Raw genomic sequence first — 18282 nt, 5'->3', positions numbered from 1 at the left:
TACCAGTTCCTTCTCTTCCTTGGGAAAGTGTTTCCATGGACTTTGTTGGGGGATTGCCTAAATCTAGGAAAGGTCATGACTATTTATATGTTATTGTGGATAGGTTCAACAAAATGTGTATTTTAATACCTTGTAACAAACAGATTACAGTTGAACAAACTGCAAAGTTCTTTCAGCATGTATGGGTTCATTTTGGATTACCCACTTTCATTATATCTAATCGTGATACCCGATTTGTTGGGAAATTTTGGTCGAGTTTGTGGGAATTGATGGACACCAGACTGAAAAAGAGCATAGCTTTTCATCCGCAAACAGATGGCGAAACAAAAGTGGTCAACAGGACAGTGATCCAGTTGCTCAGATGCTATTGCAGCAAGCATCCCAAGCTTTGGGATGAACAATTATGTTATGTGCAACATGCTTACAACCGAGCTTAACATTCTTCTACACAGAGATCTCCTTTTGAGACTTGTTTTGGTTTCACACCAAGGTCTCCCTTGGATTTTGTCTTTGGTAAAAACATAGTAGTTGATGGACACAATGATGTGGACAAGGCAACCAATTTTATTGAACAAATCCAAGAGATTCACCAGGCAGTATAGGAACAGCTGGAAAAGAGCCAAGGCAAGTGCAAGGCAAGGGATGACAAGCATCGAATGAAGCATAGTTTCGAAGTTGGTGATCAAGTCTGGCTGTATATTACCAAAGATAGAATGCAAGGTGAAGGTAAGAAGCTGAAGCCATTAAGGTATGGACCTTTCAAAATACTTAAGAAAATTAGTGAGAATGATTTTCGCCTTGATTTACCAGCCTACATGCACATCTACTCAGTTGTTAATGCAGACAGATTGAGATTATTTGAACCTTCATTAATTGAAGATCCCGAAGAGCAGAGTCAGTTGCCTTTTATTGATGATCTGTTGCCTGAATATCTTAATGAGTTGTAAGAAGATACAGTTTTGGACATGAAGATGAGAACCACGCATAGAGGGGATGTTGAGTACCTCAGAGTTGGACTGAAAGGTTTAAAACCAAGTAGTGCGAAATGGACAGAAATTGGGCAAGCGAGGAATCTATACCTTCACTTGATTGATGCTTAAAAACCAACTTTTGGTGGTCCAAAAGCTTTTTCAATGGGAAGTCTGTGATCCAAATTGGATCCTAAACACTCGTAAGTTTTCATAAACTCATTCAAATTATGCCAAAAGATTCAAGTCTTAGAAAGATCAAGCTATCAGAAGGAATCCTCGTGATAGTTGCAATTGTGATCAGTGCGGAGCAACGAGGACCCTCGGTCGAGTGCGCAGACCATTGGTCCATGGTAACGCGCGCTGGCGCAAATTGACAAAACCAGAGGCTAATTGGAAAAACCAGGGCGTCCCCCTCAGTGAAGGAAAACCACAAGTGCCCAGACCCGAAATGACTATGAAATGCGGGAAAGTAATTAATTCGGTTAAAAAGAGTGGGATTCCACAAAACCGGTAGGATATCGAAAGGCCTCGAGGCGGTAAGCAGTTTCAACCGAGACCGCCCGATGCCACACATTGAGTGACACGCGTCCGGCGGAAGAGAGAGAAAACCGCTCACATCGGATGGGTAAACGTTATGCTACTTACCCGCCCGATATGAACGACGACCGTAGGTATTGGGGGGCCCAGATCAACGGCGGAGGCATGTCTCGATAAATGACCGGATTTGACAAGGTTATAAAGCAAGATTACATAGGATTTGAAGTCCAACGTTGACGATGAGTTGGCAAAAGATTCGTGTTTCGCAGGCGATCTTGGAGCAAACGTAGATAATGTCCGTTCAAATGTGTCCAAGGAACCTGACACACTCACCCGTTGTAGAATAGGTGGCCAACTCCCTGTGAGGCGTTATAGAGTGATGATGACGCAAAACAGGTGTATTCGAACGGACAAAGGCAGGGAAACCAGAAAGCCTGGAAGCGGAAACAAACAGTGAAAGAACATATTGGCTTTAAAGCCATGAACTGACAGAAGTAGAGACAAAGGAGAGTTAATTAGACACAGAAGCTAAGAGCAGAGAACAGAGAGAAGAAGCCGAGCTGCCTGAAGGCAGCATTGAGCCAGACAGAGCCAGAGAGAGTCCGAGAGTCTGTGTAATCCAGGGAAGGCTTGAGAGGTTCAAGTGAACTCCCCAGCATATAGGCCTGTGATGTAGAGTCTCAGATTGGGCTCATACCACTGTGACCAATAGAGGTCGAGTTTCAGTAAGGGAGAGTCTGTGTACTCCAGAGACTTGGGGGATCCAAGTCCAATCCTACTGATTTTTATATGTTTAGTGAGACTCGAATTGAGCTCACTGTTGTAAAACAAAAACTCTGCTTTGAAAACATAATAGAGAGGCCACCACTGAAGGCTGGACCAAGAGATGTAGCCCAAGAACATTGGGTGAACTCCTTATTAAACTTGTGTGTTTACATGTTTGCCTGTTATGTTTTCTCTAACTGCCTCAGTGTCTATGTATTTCACAATCTTATGAATCCATTGCATAAAGTAACATAGGCACATCTGTGCACATGAGTCTGTAATACTTTTAATTCTTTTTCTTGGGTAAATTCCAGATCAAGAATAAATTCTTTTATTAATATAATCTTCGCAATAAAGTAGATACAATATATATATATATATATATATATAATATATATATATATAACTACACACATATATATATATATATATATATGTAGTTATATATATATATATATATATAACTACACACACATATATATATGTGTGTGTGTAGTTATATAACTACACACACATATATATATATATGTGTGTGTGTGTATATATATATATATATATAATTCCAATCTGTTGCCAAGCACCAACTTGGACTTTTGTGAGGCTCCAACCTCCAGAGCACCAACTCTATTTTTGTCAAGGCACCAACCTTGGACTTAGGAGCACCAACTCCCAAGACATCAATCCTTCCAGTTCTGAGGCACCAACCTCAAAGACACCAATCCTTCCAGTTTCTGAGGCACCAATCCCAAGGACACCAATCCTTCCAACTTCTGAGGCACCAACCCCAAGGACACCAATCCTTCCAGCTTCTGAGGCACCAACCCCAAGGGTTCCGACCCAATCTTGTCAAGGCATGTTTGATAGTAATGTTCTGCTCTCAGAATTCTTCTTTACTGAGTTCTGTCTGTTTACAACTTCACTGTAGTCTCCATGCTACAACATCAATGGCAACCAGTCTTCTTATGAAGGAGTTTTTACAACTCTTCATACTGTCCACACAGAGTCTGCAATAGCCATTATGATCTTTGATAATGTCTCCACACAACTTTAGTGAGTCTACTATTAGCTGCACTAAGCTCTTCACAAGAACCAACTTTCTGTTCAAGCATCTGTTCTTACTGTCACAGTAAATGCTTCAGCATGACCGCTTCTCTGTTGGCTACTTCTCCCTTCAAACAATGTCAGATAAAACTTTATTTATTACATCACAATTGTTTTACAGACTTCATTGTGTACCTGATTAATTTATCACATGTCTGAGTCTTTCACAGGGTAACACAATCAGCAGAGATGCTCGTCCTCCGAATGCCTCTTGTTCTGTTGGACCATCAACCCTTTTCTGTCCTGCTGGACCTATGACTGCCTCTGTTTCTTCCAGTTTTTCAACCACCTTACACTTTCCTTGTTCTCTGTTTTTATATGCCTGATGTGCCTAACCGTTGGTTTCCTCTTTTCATTGGCTCTTCGACTTTCTCAATGCTCGCTTGATCCTTCGGCTTCCCTCCTTCGGTCACTGTAGTTTCCTTTGCGGTCGCTTGCTTCTTCGGCTTCCCGATCCTTTGGTCGCTTTAGCTTCCTCTGCCTATTCGAATTAACCAATGCTTCACGGACACGTTAATTCAAAAGAGAGGGCCGAATTACAAAGAAAAAATGTTGCATATAAAAACTATAACAGAGAGGCCCTTTTTTCAATAATAATATTCATACACTAGACTTTATTGTTTACGGAGGATTTCATTTGAGAGACAGTACCAACAAGGAGGCCCCACATGCCACGTCACCATCGCAATTGCAATCGTAATCATTCAGGCCCACTAAACTATCAGAATCGTTATTTGAAGCTTTTGGCCTTAAAAACCCCGAGCAATACAATTATTGAAATACACAGGAATATATGGTCAAAAACCTGACTGAATGCTTAAGGCCGGACTTCAAATGCATTACGGCCACATCTATAACTACATCGGGTCCGCTCCTCCACAACGTTATTGCAATCGACAATCGCGGCTTCCGGAAGTCTTTTATAAGTCGAGCCCATAACATTGCCGATGGCCGATGGTCGATTCCCCCGTTGGATGCGATATTTTATAAACTGTTGTTGATGAATCCATCGGGTCCACAACGTATATCGCAATCGGCGCTTTCCATGTAGCAAGGCCTTAAACACTTGCGATATGGCAGATGCGATATAGTACTAAGCCATATTGCAATGTTGCAGTGGGTCCGCATACTTTATCGCAATCGGCGCTTTCAGGGGTGACAACGCTTTGTATATTGCGATATGCAAGTTCCGATAGGTGGATGCGATATAACAATAGAGCATTTCATAATGTTGCAGCGGGTCCGCAACGTATCACAATTATATATATATATATATATTGCAATTCGCATGTTTTAATGTGGCAAGGCTTAGAGCCCGAATATATAAAATGCATTGAAAAACATGCTTCGAAACATTTAGCGGACTTCACCTGTTTATACACCCAAACATATATATCATCGGGTCCGCACATGTATATCGTGCAGTGGGTCCGCATACTTTATCGCAATCGGCGCTTTCAGGGGTGACAACGCTTTGTATATTGCGATATGCAAGTTCCGATAGGTGGATGCGATATAACAATAGAGCATTTCATAATGTTGCAGCGGGTCCTCAACGTATCACAATTATATATATATATATATATATATATTGCAATTCGCATGTTTTAATGTGGCAAGGCTTAGAGCCCGAATATATAAAATGCATTGAAAAACATGCTTCGAAACATTTAGCGGACTTCACCTGTTTATACACCCAGACATATATATCATCGGGTCCGCACATGTATATCGCAGTCGGGGGTTTCGGGTAGTGGCACATAATAGAACCCCCCGATATGATTTCTCCAATATATATATTCTGCCTCCGATAGTGTATATTGCATATATATATATACACTGCTCCGCCTCTGCCTTTATGTCCTCCGCTCTTTGTACTCTTCTGCTCTTCCTCTATGCTCCTCTGATTGGTCTTCCTTTGGATTCCGATAGTTCTTTTGTGGCATATATTACTCCCGATACTCCTGATATGGCTCCTCCTGTAGCTTCGATAGCTCTTTTTATGATATTCTGCAATACTCCTCTGATACGTTAACTCCTCTTTTGATGAATTCTTCCTCTCGGTTCTTCTTAGGCATGTATTACATGCGATGCTCCTCCGATGTGGCTCCTCTTGCTCCAGTGTCTTCCTTTGGCTTTGCAATTTCTTTCAACGACCTTCTCTGATACTTTCATACCTTGATGGCTTTTGTCTTTTCCGATATGCCTCTCTTTGTTAACTCCTCCGTTAACAAACTCTTACTCATGGCTTGGCTTTCCTGATGGCCTTGCTCCTGTTTCTTCATGGATCTGCTCTGCTTCCCCTTGGCTTCATATCGTCATCTAGTATCTAGAATATTGCCATATTGACATCAATGACAACCTAGGTCAACACAACAAGAGTAAATTTCAGGGAGCAACCTCGTCATTTCTTTGCGTTACATACTCTCCTACAACCATTTGAAGCTACAAGACCACACACAGGAAAGTATACAAGCCCAACAAACAAATAATCAGGCACTCAACCTCCACTAGCTTGGGAAAACAACTTCCACACACAAATCGACCTCCAACAAGTGTATATATGCTTATCAAGCCACCAAAATGAATGCAAACTCCTTTTAATGGGAAACTCGACCTCTACTCTGTTCATAGAAATTGACCCACCAGACTGAGAATGATCTTTAATCTGAGAGCAATGTGATTCATCCTTCTTGAGCTTGGAGTCTTCAATCTTTAATGGGTATGCACAGCCTGTCCAAAAGACGAAGATAAACTCATATTAAATAGAAATCAACTTATAACACCTCTTCCAGCTCAAAATATCTCCTGCAAATCATTTTCCCCATGAAAGCACAATGGTGAAATCTGAGTGATTTCACCCTTGGAACTGACTAGGGTGTCTAGTTTCAACGTTGAAACTAGCTATGGTGGCTAGGGTTTCTCAAACCCAAGCTTCTTTCCAAAAATTTGTGGCCACTTGTGCTGCCATTTTACCCTTTTAAGTTTTAACTTTTATAAAGTCACTTTATAATCTTTTCACTTGCTTAGGAAGTGTCCCCCTTCTTAACCCTTAGACTTTTATAATGTTTCATTCGGTGAATTAAGTCTCCTTATTAATTTTACTTGCCTTAGCCTACGGGAGCCATGTTAGGCTAGTAGAGTCCATCATATGCTTCCTAAGTGGTTAGGGACATTACAGTCCTCCTTGTCCAAGATTTCTTGTCCTCAAGCAATTTTAACTTAGGATGTTTGAGCACCTGCTCACCTTCCTAGGTGGCATCCTCCATAGGTAAATCCTTCCATTTTACCAGGTACGCCTTAGTTGTCTTACTTCGCAACTTCCTATCCACGGTTTCTAGGATTTTCTTTGGGACTAAGATCAACTCTCTTTCCTCATCCAACTGTGGGAGTTCTACGGAAGTGACAACATGTTGGCCTAGTGTCTTTTTAAGGCACGAGACATGAAAGACGTTGTGAATCTTACATTCTTTAGGAAGCTCAAGTGCATAGGCCACTTATCCTACTCATCTCGTGATTCTGTATGGCTTTTATAACCTAGGTTTCAACTTTTTCGTCCCTTTGTTTTGAGTGACACGACTATTTGTGGGGTTGAAGATGGAGGTACACTATATCTCCCACTTCAACACTGCGCTCCACTCTGTGCTTGTCAGCGTATAATTTCTGTTGATTTTGATCAATCTGCAAATTGTCCTTGAGGACCTTTAAAATATGTTGCCTTTCCTAAATCCAATCCTTGGCTAGAGGTGCCCCACCATTCCCAAATATCCTATCTGCAAATGTTGGGGCGTCATACCCATATAACACTTTGAAAGGTGTCATGTTGATGGACATGTGGAAAGTTGTGTTGTAGCAATACTCCCTTAGATGCAACCACTTTACCCATGCCTTTTGTTGGCCAGTTACATGATTAAGGAGATGGCCCTCCAACCATTTGTTGACTATGCTTGTTTGTCCATTAGTTTGTGGGTGGTAGCTGGTGCTCGAAGCCAGGTGCGTCCCCACAAGCCTGAATGGCTCGTGTCAGAAGCCACCCATGAATCTACTATCCTTGTCACCGACGATGGTCGTCGACAACCCATGCAACCTGAAGACCTTCTTAAAGAACAACTCGGTGACGTGCGATGTTGAGTATTTTTATGTTGTGGCAAAGAAATGAACGAATTTTGTGAGTTGATCTAGCACCACATATATACAGTCTTTGCCTTGCGTCGAAGGTAGCCCATTGATAAATTCCATGGAAATGCTCTCCCACTTCTACTCTGAAATAGGGAGTGGTTGTAGTAAACTTGTTGGAAGAGTGCGTTCTGCTTTTTTTTGCTGGCACGTGTTCCATTCCTTCATGAACCTCGACACATCCATCTTGAGGCCCTTCCAAGCGAACCTTTCCCTGATTTGTTTGTAGGTCTTAATGTACCCGGGTGCGCCGTTAAGAGTGAGCTGTGAGTTGTCTGCATAATTTCCTCCTTGAGCAGTGATTTTGGCACTAGATAGATATGGTTTTTGTAGTAAATGATATCATCCACAACCTAGTACCTATCATCATGAATCAACCCCTTCAGAATCTCACAAGCAACAACAATATGCAATCATTTACCATCTCTATGAGTGAGAGTGCGTGGCATCCTTGAAAGAGCATTGGCCACTACATTGTTTTTGCCTTTCAAAGTCGTAGGCCTGCAATTTGTTGATCCACTTTTGTTGCCTTTCACTCAGTTCCTTATGTTCCATGAGGAATCTCTGGCTGTTATGATCTGTCTTTACTTTGAACTTGTTTCCCACCAGATATTGCTTGAATTTGGCCAATGCACGCATGATGGTCAACATCTCCTTGTTGTAGATCAAATAGTGTCGCTATTTGCGGTTCTTGAAAGCTATGGGGTGATGACCCTGCATAAGAACTGCTCCTATCCTCGTCCCTGAAGCGTAGCATTCCGACATAAATGGCTAGGTGAAATCCAGTAGTGCAAGCACAAGGCAAGTACTCATTACTTCCTCCATCTTCTCAAATGTTTCATGTGCTTTCTTTGTCCAGCTAAAGGCTTCCTTCTTGGTGAGGTCTGTAAGAGATGATGTTAATTGAGAGAACCCCTTAACAAACTTCCTATAGTAGGTGTAGAGACCAAGGAAGCTCTTCAGATCTGTTACGTTCTTTGGGCTGGGCCACATGATGATTGTCTTTCTCATGGTGGACCTGAACCCCATTATACCCAATTACATGCCCTAAGTAGAGCATCTCTGTCATGCCAAACTCACATTTGGACTACTTTGCATATAACTCCTATTCCTCTAGAATCCCCAAAACCTCGTCTAAGTGCATGAGATGGTCCTCCCAAGTCTTCTTGTATACCAATATATCATCAAAGAGAACTAGCAAGTACTTCCACGATTGTTTATTGAACACATGGTTCATACATGACTGGAAAGTTGTAGGGGCGTTGGTTAGCCCAAATGGCATAGCCAAGAACTCATAGTGCCCATAGTGGCACCTGAAAGCTGCCTTTGGGATGTTCTGCTCCAAAACCTGAATATGATGATAGGTTGAATGAAGATCAATCTTCAAAAAAGATTTGGCCCCTCTTAGTTCATCCATCAACTCGTCTATCTTGGAGATAGGATACTGGTTCTTGATTGCCCTCTTATTGAGAGCCCGATAGTTTGTGCACATCCACAAGGTGCCATCCTTCTTAGCCATCACTACCAAAGAAGTGATCAGACTAGAGTTAGGCCTAATATGACACAACCTTAACAACTCCTTAATGGCCCTCTCTAGCTCATCTTTGTAGACCTTGGGATGTCTGTGAGGACTGGTAATTACTGCCTGTACACCCTCCTCTAATCCTTTAACATGCTCAAATACCCTGTTGGGTAGTCTACTTGGAGGAATGTGCGAAAAAAACTTATGGTGTTTATAAAGCAATACCAGAATGTTGTCGGGATGTTGTTGCGGCTAGTCCAATTGTCGGTTGTTTGTAATAAGGCACTCAACCCCCCACTCGATATCGCCTCGCCTTAATACTGCTTCCATACTGTGGGATGATACTATCCTTGGTGGGTACTGATGCATGGCCCTCAAAACTACCCTTCTGCCATTACTAGATCTTTGAATTCCATCTCCATGTTCTGCTGATCCGTAGTATACTTCCCAATATAGTAGAGCCACTGACATCCTAACAACACATTAGTATCCGACACAACCACCATGAAGAAGTCCTCAATCACTATGTAGCTCCCCATAGTTAGCTGCAACTTGGGTATGTATCTATTGCAGTCCATCTGGTGGCCACCAGGGATTGAAACCACAAAACCATCAAACTCCTTAGTAGGAATCCCTCTCTGTTCTACCATGGCCACATCTATGAAATTGTGGGAAGCTCCACTATCGATCAATATTGTCACCATGTGTCTTGCTATAACCCCTATGACTCTGAAGGTATGATACTTGAGGAATCTTGACATGTATGCAATGATAGGGCTTTGCCCTCTGCTTGTGAAGTCTCACCCCCTATTGTTTGATGATTTGTCCCTGAACCTGTCCCTGCACCTGCACCGATGCCTCATCTCCATCATCACTGTTGCTTTTAGAGTACATCTCAATATAGTGGGCCTTGCCCACCTTGCCCTTTCTTGCGCACCTGTGCCCTGGCGCCCAAGGCTCCTGATAGCTGAAATAGGGTTTCTTCTTTCTTAACTCCTTCTGGGTATCCTCATCCAACTTTGATTTCCCGACCCACTCCTTTTGGAAAGGTTTGATCTTTTTGCTCTTCTGCGGGAAGGAAGGCTTAGGTGTGAATTTATTCTTAGAAGCGACATCCTGCATATCCCTTGTCTTATTAATCGCTGCACGAAGTGTGGTGGGTTCAAAGCCTTTGACCCATCCATGTAGAGGCTCCCACAACCCCTTTATAAATAACTTCACCAATCTAGCCTCTGAGATATCCGTGACCATAACTGCTAGTCTTTGAAACTCCGGAATGTAGGCCTCCGGATTGGCAGTCTATCTAAGTTGGGCCAGTTCCCTGAAATGAAGCTTTGGGTCCTCCCTGTCAAGTCGCTCAATGAGCCTTTGAGTGAACTCAGTATATGATGCTGTTGTAAGCCATTGTCAGCACCCCATGGTACCACCACTCATGGGGATCACCCTCCAAGTGTAAGGTGGCTAGCTTGATAGCCGCCTCCTTTGTCATCTGATGCAACTGGAAATATGTATCCAGTTTCTGTACCCATGACTGAGCCGAGCATTTGGATGACCCATCAAAGCAAGGGATGGTCACCTTCCCCTATGTCTTTTGTAGCTCGAGATTCTGCCTCAAAGTCTTTTGAAATGTTTTGTGCCTACTCTTCAACTAAAGGTGGTAGAAATCAATGAAACTCATGACAACCTGGAACTCCCGCCCCAATGCTCTGTATTCCCCCAAATAATTTGCATAAGAAATCCCTTGACTAGACTCCTCTGTTTGGTCTGCTGTCTCATGTAAGAACTGACACATGTCGGGTCAGAGTGTTTTGCTAAATGAGCGTAAATGGCTCTGTGTAGTAGTATGGGCATGACTGCCCTATGTATTCTCCATTTATTGGTTCTCTTCCAGTGGACATTCCTTTGTTTGTCAACCCCCTCATTATCAGGAATATATTCTTCTCTAGTAGGAGTGGGCCTAAGTCACCTGACACGGGGATTCGGGATTCGTAGTGTTGGATTTGGACACGTTGACCCCCCTGGAATAAGACACGTAGGATTCGTTATCTATTATTTTATTATATTTATTCTTCTCTAGTAGGAGTGGGCCTAAGTCACCTGACACGGGGATTCGGGATTCGTAGTGTCGGATTCTGACACGTTGACCCCCCCGGAATAAGACACGTAGGATTCGTTATATATTATTTTATTAAATATATATATATATATATATATATATATATTAAAAATTAGATATTTCTTACACAAATTTTAATTAATGATACAAATTTATTGATTTCAAACATAGATCTTCATTTATAGCATGCATAGTACATACAAAATTCAAATACATGTCAGTGGTCACATAAATCATGATTCATAATTCATAAATGAAAGACAACTTACAACTACAACCTAGTGAATCTCCTTGCCAAACATTCTATCCTTCAATTAGTCTCCACTAGCTGGTAGTGCAAGGTGGCCCTTAATCTATTAACAATGCCCTGCCCCAAAAATCTTCAAAATACAGAAGGTGAGCCTCATTGAATTCCAGTTTGATTGGAAACATTAATCAACGATTCAACACACAGTGCACAAAATAGAATTGTTTGGATAAAGGGCAGCCCAAACTGAAGATATACTTCCATTAATCTTTACTGTCTAGCAATGCAAACTAGCTCTTAATGTGAATTAACAATGCCCTGACAAAAATTCAAAAGACAAAAAGCAAGCCCAACAGAATTGCAATGTGACTGGAAACATTAATGAACACAAAGTGCACAATATCTAGAAATGTTTGGATGAGAAACAAACCCAAACCAGGTGATTAATTGCTAGTATCCATCTCATTTTGTTTATGCATAAAAAGATTGATGCACATAATATACCGGAGCTTTTACTCTAGACAAGATGATGGCATCCAAACAGTGTTTAGCTGATAGGTCTAGTTTATTTATGTATCAGTTCATGTGTATGGTAAATATCCACTTGCAAACAGCTCAAACAATGCTTGCCAAATGATAAACAGCATGACTGTAATGAGGAAATGCGGCCTTTTCTAACCCGCGGGAGTCCCTTTTCCGCTAAACGAATCCCGGAAAGCAGGACACACAATAAAAAATTGGGACACATTGGTGAATTTCGGGACACGTTTGGGATTCGACAAATCCTGTTTTTGGGACACGTTTTTTGGACAGATCGTGTCTGACATGCCGGATTCGGACACGTGGCCCCTATATAACGAATCCGGTTACTTAGGAGTGGGCACTCTATGTGTGTACTTCCTCCTATAGGTTACCCCTCTGAAAGGACTTTCCTCTGTCATGACATCATTAAAAAGCTGCGCTTAGACTAGACAGCTGTCCAAGAACATGCTCCGATACTACTGTAAAATCCCCTGTTCAAAATGACCAGGACTACTACTGTGTTTTTTGGGTTTAATATAGGTTTCCCGAAGACTTTTGTCAAATCGTTTGTAGGAGTACTGCTGTAGGTGGAGTTTTCTTGTTTTTAATTCAGATAGGTTTTTAAAATCAAACGTATATACTCATAAATACCTCACTACTGTGACGTATTCACACAGTAAGCCCAACCATACTTTCCATCAACATATTCAGTTCAGATTTATACAGTGAAATACCATTTATTATGAGACTAAACAAAGGGCTGATATAATAGATGAGAAGCAGGGAACCTGGTTGCTTTCATATGATATTGTGGCAACGTCCTTTTTCAACAATCTTGATGGTACTCCTTGGTGTCCAACACTGAAATAAATGCCCAACAACCGCCCATTCAAACGCTGAGGCTAGACTCTTGGTCTCCCTGAGGAAGCATGCAACCCAGAATGGAAGTCTGATATAAATATATGGTACATCCAGCACTTGGTAGAAAGCTCGGCCTCCATAAGATGTCCAGCCTTCATACACTTGAACAAGAGTAAATTTCAGGGAGCAACCTCTTCATTTCTCTGCGTTACATACTCTACTACAACCATTTGAAGCTACAGGACCACGCACAGGAAAGTATACACACCCAACAAACAAATAATAAGGCACTCGGCCTCCTAGCTTGGGAACACAACTTCCAAAAAAAATCTGTCATATGCTTACTGTAAATCTAACCCAGAATATCATCCCAAGGGTAATCACTACATTAATGTTGATATCCCTGTTGGGAAACACTGGAATTTTGAAGTCTGTTATTTGTTGATGAGTTGGATGTACTTCATAGTGTTAGCTGGTGAAATTAATTGCTGTTTGAGTTCTTGTGTATACTTGTACAATCAATAAAAGATCATCACTATTTTGTAGACTGAAGAAGCCTTATAATACTATTATAATAAATAAATCCGTCATATGCTTATTGTAACCCTAACCGAGAATTTCATCCCAAGGATATTCTCTTTGAGAGGGATACAACAGAATTACCTGCTTGGGCTCGATATGCCTTACACTCTGGGTGATCTATCTTTATGTCTTTTGAGCTTTCTGCATTGACAATGAATCCTAAAGAGATCAATTTAGATTCATTAAAGTTAAGCTTCCCTGCAATGCTTGCCACTCCTGTAGTAAGCTGTTTTGCATTGACTGATAAAATAACATAATTTCAAACTTTATGTTTCATCTATTGAACTATAGACAAATCCCCTAGTGTGCTTTCTTCTAGGCAATTCATTTGCTAGTCCTTAATGTAACTTATGCTGAAGAGGGTTTTGTTGTGTATCTTCTTGCTTAGTCTTGAGAGAAATTAGTCTGCTAAATGTAAGACATTGGATTTCTTCAGGCCTCTACATTGCCATTGATGCCCCTTACCAGTGCCATAATTACTGTTTTGTAGCATCTGGGGAGTGCCAAAAAATATTTAATACCAGAAAAAGGTGTCAATGTCACATAGCCTTCATTGATGATAATATATCAGCCTTTTGAGGGTCAGAGCCACCCACCAAAATTCCATCCTTGCCGTGTTTTTCCACACCAAATAGCATTTCTCAAGAGGTAATGAGGCCAAGTGCAAGATCCAAATTTTCCCTAGCAATTTGTGAAAAATGCAAGCACATTGCATTGAATAGGATCAAGGAAAGATGCTTATTTCAACTTAATTTGTAGTATGTACACATCTACAACAGATGATGGAATTGTTTTAAAAAATAAGAATTTAGTTGGTTGTGGGTTCAGAATAATCCTTATTAAAATTTGAGTCTGTTGTTACTTGTTCTTAACATGCATATCAATTTCACTTTTAACATGTTGGCTACTGTCTATGTGCTTTCAAACATGCAGTGAGATTCAATGTTCTCAAAGTCAACAACAATATCTGGAACCATCTTCTTGTTAGAGATAGCAATTGACACCTTGGTATCACACCAGTGAGATTTCCAATCATGAAAAGGACATGTAGTTTCAAGCTAGGTTTGAACCAGTAAGAATGCCCATCGTGAAAAGGGCATGTAGCTTCAAGCTAGGTTTGAAATCATAAGCATGGTTGAATAAAATAACCAAACTCTGATCCTTGAATTTCCTGAAGTAGACTCCACATTAGAGTCTACTGTTCAAAAAATGTTCTCAAAGAGATCTCGAAGAAAATAAAAGAGGATTGCACTTCAGAATCCCCTAATGCTTTCTGGCATAGAGAGCAATATTTTGTAAATCTTCCATATGACCCTTTGGAAAAAATAATTCCCCAGAAGGCTTCTGCAGGCTTAATGAGTCCTTGAAGAATCAAAATATGCCAAGAAGATAAAAGATCTTTTAACAAAAGGTCTTATTGAGCCATCCAAGGGTGCTTGGGTTTGCAGAGGATTTTATATCAACAAGCACTCATAACAAAAGAGAGGAAAACCAAGATTAGTGGTGAACTATAAGCCTTAAAATAAAGCTCTCCAGCCAATTAGGTATCCATTATCTAACAAAGCCTCTTTGCTACAAAAAATTGAAGGAAAGGTAATATTTAGTAAGTTTGATTTAAAGTTTGGATTTTATCAAATCAGCATAACACCACAAGACCGGCATAAAACAACTTTTGTTGTGCCCCATGGACAATACCATGGACAGTAATGCCATTTGTATTGCAGAATACCTCAAGAGAATTTCAAAAGAGGATGGGAAGATATTTTCAGAGATTATCCATGGATAATAGTTTATATTGATAACATTCTAATCTGCTCCAAAAATCACCAAGGACATCTCAAACATTTGCAAAAAAATTATGATCTTGTATATCAACATGGCATGTTACTTTCTGCAACAAAAATGGAGATAGGAAAGACAAATTGAATTCTTGGGAAACAAAATATCTAAAGGGCATATTCTTCAAAAACATGTCCTGAAAATCTTCAAGAACTATCCAGACAAGATATTAGATAACACACAGTTACAGAGGTTTCTAGGAAGCTTGAATTATATCAGACCTTTTTATAAAGGGCAAGCCTCTGACATACACATTTTGCAGCGGCGACTCAAGAAAAATCCTCCATCATGGTCAGAAGAAATGACAGTAGCAGTCAAGAATATTAAGCAAAAAGTCCAGTCTTTGGCTCCTCTTTCTCGACCAACTCTAAATGGTAGATATATAATAGAGACTGATGCCTCACAAGATGCACAGGGAGGAGTACTGCTAGAAGAGCTTGAAGGAAAAGAAGAAATTTGTGGATATGCCTCTGGAACTTTCAGAGGAGCAGAATTAAATTATGCTTATAGCCACAGACAATTGTTAGCTTTCAAGAAGAACATTTTACATTTCAAGCTGTACCTAAAGTTTGTTAAATTTACAATTAGAACAAATTTAAAGATTTTGGCAGGAATGTTAAAAAACGTCTTGCGAACAGACAACCATACCCGTGTACAAAAATGGGTTGTTTGGTTAGAGAATTTTGATTTTGATATTGTACATAAGCTAGGATATTTGAATTGTATCACAGACATGTTGTCTAGAGAAGCTCAAGATAAATCTGACATATATTTGTTCATGCTATCCAGTGCAGAGATGAAAAAGGTAAAAGAAGAAGATTTTAAACGTAGAAAACAATTTGTTTTCTCTGCTGCAGAATCTACAACAAAAGAATATATGGACTTTAAGCTTGTTTGAGAAATCCTTTCTAACGTAGAAAACAATTTGTTTTCTCTGCTCCAGAATCTACAACAAAAGAATATATGGACTTTAAGCTTGTTTGAGAAATCCTTTCTAGTCCCTTAAAGATAAGTATTTTAGAGAAATGGGAAAGAAAGACATTTTGGCAGATGAATAATACCTATAGCCGATTGGTAAGAGAAAAACATGGAGTTTGGATTGATGAAGGAGATAATCAGTGTTACTGTGATCTTGGTTTTGGATGAATTGGACCACTTAATCTCTAATTCTGCAAATGGTAAGAGAGAAAGGTAAGGTTATAATTTGTGCAGACCCTGGTAATATGGTAAGGCATACATGGACAGGGTGGACTGAAGAAGTTCTTGATAAATTTTGTCTGAGAAAAGATTGGGTGCAGAGACACAACAATTTAATCTTACACTTGTAGGCAGACATGAAGCCAATTGCCCCAAAAGAATTTTGGTTTAAATTCATACTTAAGCATCTTGGCGGGAAAATCACATCGCTAGAGCCTTTGAAATATATCCAATATAAAAACCATATCATAAATGTGAAAGGAAAAGTGGTTGGGACTCTAACAAAGGTAGAAGACCTAAATCTCCATTGTCCTACTATAGGTTCCATGGGATTCCTCAAATCTCCACTGTGTAAGATGGTTACGTGGGATTCCTCAAATCTCCACTATGTAAGATTTTCCTTGTCAACTTTCAACAAAAGTATCCATTATAGGTTTTGTTGGATTCCTAAAAGTCTCCATTGTTTAAAATTTTCACGGATGAATCTTTGAGACTTGGACTTCTCTGACTTTTGGTGAGGATTGCAAACTCCTTTTAATGGGAAACTCGACCTCTACTCTATTCATAGAAATTGACCCACCAGACCGAGAATGATCTTTAATCTGAGAGTAATGTGATTCGTCCTTCTTGAGCTTGGAGTCTTCAATCTTTAATGGGTATATGTAGCCTGTCCAAAAGACGAAGATAAACTCATATTAAACAGAAATCAACTGTTAACACCTCTTCTAGCTCAAAATATCTCCTACAAATCATTTTCCTCATGAAAGCACAATGGTGAAATAACCACTTTCAAGATGATTCTCACGTAAAACCCCGAGGAGATGCCTTAATGCGTCTTGAGTAAATTCAAAATCAAGTCTTAGTTCAAAGTTCAACAAGCCTACCTCTCTGCATGAGAGTGCATTTGTGAACCTAAAGTAGTGGGGCTCTTACGTTATTGAGTTTGTTTTGGTTTCCTATCGATTATGTAATGTTAGTGTTCAGTTGCGATGGTTGCAAAGTCTGTAAGCCAATCGAGTGAGCATAAGCAAATGATCTCGTGATTGAGTGTTACTCTTATGAGCATAAACAATATAAATGCAAGATAGAGAGGGGAGGATAAGCGTAGGCCCAAGAATTTCAAAGGATAAAAAAAAACCCAAAACATAAAGATGAAAACCCTAAACATTTTTAGGGTAAGGATAATTAAGAGGAAAGTTAATGTGATAAAATTTTGATTAACATAATATATAAGTTAATAATTAAGATAAGTTAATATATAAAATAAAGGGAGTATAATATATGAAATAATAAAATTATATAAATCAATATATAAATTAAGAATAACATAATAAATATAAATTAATATATAAGATAATAATATAATAATTAGTAATAAATGTACGTGGGGTACAGGCTAAAGCCACTAGGGTACAAGATTGCGGACTGGGTCTAGCTAATAGTCAAATTGGAAAAGAGATTAAACATTGGGTACCACAAATTCCTCTCAAGGGCGGGCAGACTTATGCTCATCAAGGCTGTCTTGGAGGCCACCCTGGTATATTGGATGTCGCTGGCTTGGATACCTAGGGGTATCCTTAATAGAATAGAGGCCATTTTTTGCAGATTCATCTGGAAAGGGAAACAAACAGGAAGAATCTTCGCATGGGTAAATTGGGAGGCTATATCTTTACCCAAGAAATGGGGTGGCTGGGGCATTAAGAAACTCGAAGATTTTTCCTCAGCCCTGGCAGCAAAATTGGGATGGGGATTACTCACATGAAACAACTTATGGACCAGGGAGGCATATTCTAAATACATCGCCCTTGTTCCTCTGATGGATTGGGTCTCCCATCCTCCTAATGCA

The 18282-nt window shown here is 40.1% G+C and overlaps 1 long non-coding RNA gene across 6 annotated transcripts in view; it reads left to right on the top strand.

The window, feature by feature from the left end:
- Nucleotides 1–18282, top strand: part of LOC149217029 (uncharacterized) — a 116327-nt gene that overhangs the window by 67992 nt on the left and 30053 nt on the right. Inside the window, exon 6 of one of the 6 annotated variants that reach the window (XR_016251181.1) lies at nucleotides 15502–15968. The exons of the other annotated variants lie outside the window; for them this stretch is intronic. This is a non-coding gene — a long non-coding RNA (uncharacterized LOC149217029). Of the gene's footprint in view, nucleotides 1–15501; nucleotides 15969–18282 lie in introns of those variants that run through there. 6 annotated transcript variants of the gene reach the window in all.

The sequence above is a fragment of the Pinus tabuliformis genome, chromosome 1_1, assembly GCF_031772625.1.
Source record: "Pinus tabuliformis cultivar Carrire ecotype Pingquan chromosome 1_1, CPIR1, whole genome shotgun sequence".
Classification (NCBI taxonomy): Eukaryota; Viridiplantae; Streptophyta; class Pinopsida; order Pinales; family Pinaceae; genus Pinus; species Pinus tabuliformis.
The sequence above is the reverse complement of the archived record's forward strand: the minus strand, read 5'-3'. Positions and strand labels throughout refer to the sequence as shown.